This window comes from Hippocampus zosterae, chromosome 3 (genome assembly GCF_025434085.1).
Source record: "Hippocampus zosterae strain Florida chromosome 3, ASM2543408v3, whole genome shotgun sequence".
Taxonomy (NCBI): Eukaryota; Metazoa; Chordata; class Actinopteri; order Syngnathiformes; family Syngnathidae; genus Hippocampus; species Hippocampus zosterae.
Window position 1 is genome coordinate 26,546,320 of NC_067453.1, and position 6,311 is coordinate 26,552,630.

Consider the following 6,311-nt stretch of genomic DNA (forward strand, 5'->3'; position numbering starts at 1 on the left):
TCAGCAGTACCACACACTGAACATAACAAGGCAATACAATACCTTCTGATTCATATTATAGAGCTTTCACAACAGCTGCAGCTGTAACAGGGCGCTTTACAAAACAGATAGCATAAAGTAAATAATAATCACAACACATAACATCAAAACACGGACGGTCGGCGCAATCTTAACCACTTTTCCCTCATAGACTTTTATTTGAAGCAGTTCTCGATGAAAGGGAGAATCAAAGCGTCCTTTCACCATTGGATCAGAGACATCATGCTCAAAATGCGATACGTGCTAAGAAGCTGTAGCGTCCATTGATGAAAAAACGGGTTAACTCAATTTCGATTCATTTCAATAGGGAAAAGATTATTTAAGATGCGTATAAGAAGCGTCTCGGAACAGAATAAAGTTGGATCTAAAAGTTGTTCTTTTTTAGTCTATATATGATGAAACTCTACAGTCGGCAGTCTACCTTTTCTTCTTCTTTCATTCTCTTGGGACTTTATAAATTCATATTACAGTTTAAGTCTGGCAAATGAAATTTAACTGACTTCTCTTCATAACGTCATCATTTTATTCTTGTAAAATTACTTTTTGTTTTCATCATAACATATACATTCATTAAAGACATGACAAATTATCGGACTTTCACCACTGTTGCGCAAAATTTTAGCGGCAATCATTGGGGCAGCAGCCATAAAATGTGAAATCTTTACCCTGCAAAATTGGAGTTAGCCCACTTCGGCTTTCAGTGGGTCAATTTATCTGATCCACGCGTTGATAGCAGATCTTTATTGCATTCACTCTGCAGAAACCCTCCTTCATTATCCTTCAGTAAACAGTACAAACCGGAGGCCCTGGGGAGGCCCCCTTGCTCCTGTTTTTGGCCCGCACTTGATTAAGATTTCCTGTTGGAGAGTTTAAATGGCTCTGGGGCGTTTTCCAGAATGACCTCCAGTGTGTCAGACGCACATCAGGAGCACAGCGAGGAACTATTTTTGAAGCTTTTGGAGCGTGTTTGTGTGTCCCTCTTCTGATTTGTCCCGGGGGGGGGAGGGGGATTAAGGACTATAGTGGGGAGTTCCCCTCCGTTCACCATCTCCTGTTTATGGAGGCCCCGGGGAGATTCTTGGAGATCAAATTTAAGATGTGGACTTGATTGCTCCAATTGGCCATACGACATGATGACCTGACGCGACATCGTCAACGTGGCCGGAAATCCCGGCAATGCTTGTTGTGTCGACTGTCGCCAGGGCTTTTCACAGTCTAACAGCAGCTAATGCATTGAATACTCACCCCCATGTTGCAGATCAAAGGCCAGAGAATGTACATAACCATTTGGTTTTTGGTTTTCTTTTTTTTTTTTTTATTTTGTACCCTCTCCCCTATTAAATTAATTTGAACATTTTTTTGCTTGGCAATTGCTTGAGACCAAAAGCAGGCCTGAGAGTAACCGACTCTATCAATACAATCGCAACAAACAGTATTTGCGCTAATTTAGTTCATTATTTCAGCACGAGGCAAAAAACAATAAATGCAAGCAAAACCGGCAGCCAAAAGTTTTGCCGGCACAAAATGATAGCTCAACAAGTGCAGCATTTGCATTAGAAACACAGCAAAGGGCACAGCTTGCGCGACGAAAAACAACCTCTGCGTTATTGCCCCCCCCCCCCACACCCCCGCCCAACATATCAAATTGCTTAATAAAGCAACATAAATTCATAATAGCAGCTTTAAAAGCACTTATGTCTTTGTTTTTTTTTGTGTCATTTTAAATTCAGGTCAATCGTCTGTGTTAGGACCTTGGGCTGTCTACCCAAGTGCCTGACTAAATTAACAAAACAGGAAACATTGACAAATACCGATGGTAGTAGAGCCATTCCTAAGGGTTTATTTGATCCGCTGTACATTCAGACGAAAATGCTGCAATTACTCCTTCTGCACTTCCTGTTCGATGCACTTGTGTACCGGCATTGGCGTCGACTCTAATCAAATCCAAACCTGGGGATGCCGGTGTTATGCAACTAAAACGTATCCGTCTTTCTAAGAATTCAAGGTACGCGTCATGTCACATGCATTTATAATGTGTCACGCTTCTGAAGAATGTGGCCCTTTTTAATAACGCGCGCCAGAAGGAGGCGACGATGTACTTTCGACACCATGTGCATTTTAATGGATGTCCAATGGCTTGCGCGCATTGCATACGTCTCAGATGAAAACCACTTCCATATTTTTTTTCAAGAGTAAGAAGCATTTTGTATGTTCCAGGTGTACCGTGACCAATGACGATATCTTTTTAATGGGAAGTGTTGGGATCTAGATCAAAAGTATACAGTGTTCTTTTTATTATTTCTTTTTTTTTTCCCAAATTGGAAGTTTGGCAAAACGCCCACCGAAATGACTCATTTTCTTTTGTTTGACAATCAAATATACATTCCTGTGTAAAATAAGCCAGCCAGAAAACTAAATCTGATCCAGGTTGAATTGTCACATTTTCTACGAGCATGAATTTCAATTTGTCTGCTGCCCGTGTGCGGTCCATGTAGAGAAAACCAGACATTGAATTATACGCTTGCTTCATGGAAAGAGAACGACAGCAGCTGCTGCTTAGTTACGCTTGATATATAAATTGTGGTTTGGGGGCTGATGCTACATAGATACGAAGCATGTCATCCACTTTTACGATCATATGAACTACAATGCGAGACGCAGCAAGTTTACTCAACGGACTATTGCCATAACAGGATGAGCACTGAAAGGCATCTGCTTAGTGTCGATTACTCAAGCAATGTTTGACCCGAACCATGTTGAGCATGCACAACTTTTTCTTGTACATTTTAGCTGCATACAATCTACTCAGAGTGATATTTTGTTGCATCCTTATGATCATGACTTTGCTTTTTCTCTGTATTACTGCTTCATGGTGAGGCGTTCAGGGTCCAATTTGGAACAGCCATGCGAGTGACGCAATGGCCATAAAGGAATATCGGGGCGCCAATATTCGCATTGCTACAAAGTGTTCACAAACTCACCTACTGTGTATTTTTATGAGACCGATCATTTGACTGCACTTGTTGATCAGACGCAGAAAATTGGAGAATAGATTTGTATGTTATCACCTGCAAAAACAGTAATTGTTAAATTAAATTGGATGCGATTCTAAACTACCGCTGGAGAATGTTGTGGTTGCTTTGGAACTATCTCACGCGCAGAGCCATTCTACTCCGACAAAAATGTGATGACCTTTTTTTCCCCCATTTTTTTCCTTATTAAATCCTGAGGCATTCAAGTACAACAGTACAATTCAGTGCCGAATTCAGCCTCACTGCATCCGTTTACCAATTACATTGTCATGGGTGGTCAATAGGTTCTCATTAATTAACTTATAATTGAGAGGCCTTGCGTTTCACTCTTGTGTTATAGAGGGACAAAGCCTTGAAATTCCGGATGGCGCGTCTTTTCCTTGTTTATTCAGTTCTTCATACCCTGCTCTGATCCGCAGTCTTTGCTGCCTATGCCAGAAATGTGATGTGGTCAGTTTTTTTGCAATTCTCTCCCAGTAGCTTGATCGATGCTTCCTGCTTGTTGTCAGGTTGCAACTTTGCGATCCTGATGGGATTACAGAGTGGGAGGAAGAGATTACAACGTGGCCCGATGTTCATCTTTATTTTGTGGAGAAGCCAACTGTTTGCACCAGAGACAAAACTGCGAGCCCTGCTTGGACCATCGTCAACAGAAAGGAGAACTACATCCGCATAGATCTTGCATTTCAGGGTGAGTAACATAGCTAGCTAGTCTGCTATTTCATTTTTGGCTTATGGTTATATTATATAAAAGGGAAGTGAGAATTGTGTCAAACTTATCTCCCTTAGAGATAAGGTGAGAAGCTCGGTCATCCGGGAGGGGCTCCGAGTCGAGCCGCTTCTCCTCCACATCGAGAGGAGCCAGATGAGGTGGCTTGGGCATCTGATTCGGATGCCTCCTGAACGCCTCCCTGGTGAGGTGTTCTGGGCATGTCCCACCGGGAGGAGACCCCGAGGAAGACCCAGGACACGCTGGAGAGACTATGTCACCCAGCTGGCCTGGGAACGCCTCGGGATCCCCCGGGGAGAGCTGGAAGAAGTAGCTAGGGAGAGGGAAGTCTGGGCTTCCCTGCTAAAGCTGTTGCCCCCGCGACCCGGCCCCGGATAAGCGGTAGAAGATGGATGGATGGATGGATGTTGTGACGGCATTTTCAGTGGCATGGAAGGGCTACTTTTAAGTTGTTGAGTTATTCTGGAATGCCCACGGAAGAATGGCGAAGGTAAAGATCACAAACAATAGTGCTAGCGTATTAAAAGCTTAAGTGACATATAGCGACTGAAAGTTAAAAGCTGAATGAGTTAGCTAATAGTTACTAGCTAGCTAGCTCGTACCTTGCTTTTATGTCACTTAAGATTTTAATTCACCTGTAAAACCAGGCTGAAATATGACCTGAAAACTTCTGATCTCAAGCTGCTTTGTTAGTAGTCTCTGAATATCTGACCCAGCTGTTGCGAAAGAAACCCCATTAGTCAAAGCCGAACAAAGAGCCACATACTTGGCGCCTGAAGAGCTGGAACGTCTTTGCGATCCTTGCAGCTCAATGCAAACACACGAGAATGTGGGTCAGTGAATTAAAACAACTCATCACAAAGTCACAAGTGAATCGGGGAGAGGCCACAGCTGGCTTCTCTCGGGTTATGTACGAGTCAAATGATCAAATGCATCAGAATCTGACTCATTCTTCTTCAAGCGTCGGCTCATTTGAGCAAGCAATCTCACCGTTAATGATGAATGTGACTCACCGTGGACAAAAATAAGGGCGCTGGTATGATAGTCGCAGGGGCTTCACACGATTTTTGACTCATCCATGCTATTGACCAGTTAGTCTTAAAAGGTAACTAGTTAAACCTTCACCCCAGTAATACATCTTCCCTTTGGATGCTGGAGTTTGCCGGCATGGCCGCTTTAGAGTGCCTTTTGGTTTGCCATCTTTCCGTTGGGGCGGTGGGGGGGGGGGGGGGGGGGTTATGGCTCAGTGGTCGAGTGGTCATTTCCCATCCCAGAGGTTGTTGTTTCGATCCCTGGCCGTTGCGACCATGATGAAGTGTCCTTCAGCAAGATACTGAACCCCCGGTTGCTCCTAGTAGGTGAATGATTAAACCGTGTCAAGTGGTTTGAGTACCCGAGCTAGAAAAGTGCCATTGCATGACATCCTACATGGATTTGGCCTGGCTTAGAGCGCCTCGTTGTCCGCCATAAGTGCATGCACATCGCAGAGAGGAGGTTGAACAACAAACTATCTTAAAAACAAATCTAGCATAACAACCAACGTGTGTGACTGCTTTAGAGTGCCTCGTTGTCATTACAACACGTCCCCTTTAATTCTTCATTTATTCCAGCCATTTTGTGGGAACTATATGGGGAATTTCCCTTAGCGGCTCCCAGTGCACAAAGCAAGGGTAAAGGAATCCTCGGGTGAGTTTGGTGGGGAACAACTTAACCCCGGTGAACACGTTTGGGATGCACTAGAGCAGAGCTGACGAGCAACGAGGCCCTCTCACATTATCCTCTGGATGAATGGGGCAACACGATTCCCACAGATGCATCAAAATCCTCCCAGAAGAAAGTCTTCCCAGAACCCACTTTATTCTTCCACGGTAACGTCAAAACTCTACTCCCTGTGGAGCCTAAAGAGCATTTCTGCCAGCTCTCATTCTGTGTGACTGATGGTTGCTGACGCAGGTGTAATCGAATCAATCCAGTTATTGATGCAGATCTATTCTGTCGTCTATGCAGATGAACATGTGAGATCAAAGCAGTAGGAACAGGGCTTCATTTTCTCGCCGAAGCGGAAGGAGGTTATTGGCTCACACTGTGCGGATGAGAAAGAAATCATTTGGAGAACGTCCTGATGAGTGAGTGATGTCACTTCCTGCCATTTGCCATTACAGTGGCATTGATAAGATAAGATAAGATCCTTTATTCGTCCCACACTGGGGAAATTTACAATTGAAATTACAATACAATTGGGGAAAGCTTCTTGAGAGAAGCTCAGAGGCAGAACATCACCACTCTGGTTTTCATCGAGTGAATATTCTGGGCTAATAATCCGGGCTATAATGTATGCACTTGCGCACATGAAAGCAGAATTCATTGATGAAAATATGCTCTGATGTGATTCATTGCTTTTTAGAATAATTGAACTGTGCATGTTGGTTGTTTGTTTGTCGTGCTTGGTTTGGATCACTTTCAAATGGCCACAGCATTTTGATTCATTCAGTCGTTCTTCCTAAAGCATT

At 43.6% G+C, this 6,311-nt stretch overlaps 1 long non-coding RNA gene across 1 annotated transcript; it reads left to right on the forward strand.

The window, feature by feature from the left end:
* The first annotated feature begins 1,679 nt into the window (after window positions 1–1,679).
* LOC127598393 (uncharacterized) lies at window positions 1,680–5,966 on the forward strand. Its single transcript, XR_007961911.1, has 4 exons — window positions 1,680–2,044; window positions 3,581–3,762; window positions 5,412–5,669; window positions 5,809–5,966. It is a non-coding gene; the product is annotated as an uncharacterized LOC127598393 (long non-coding RNA).
* Window positions 5,967–6,311: the final 345 nt, after the last annotated feature.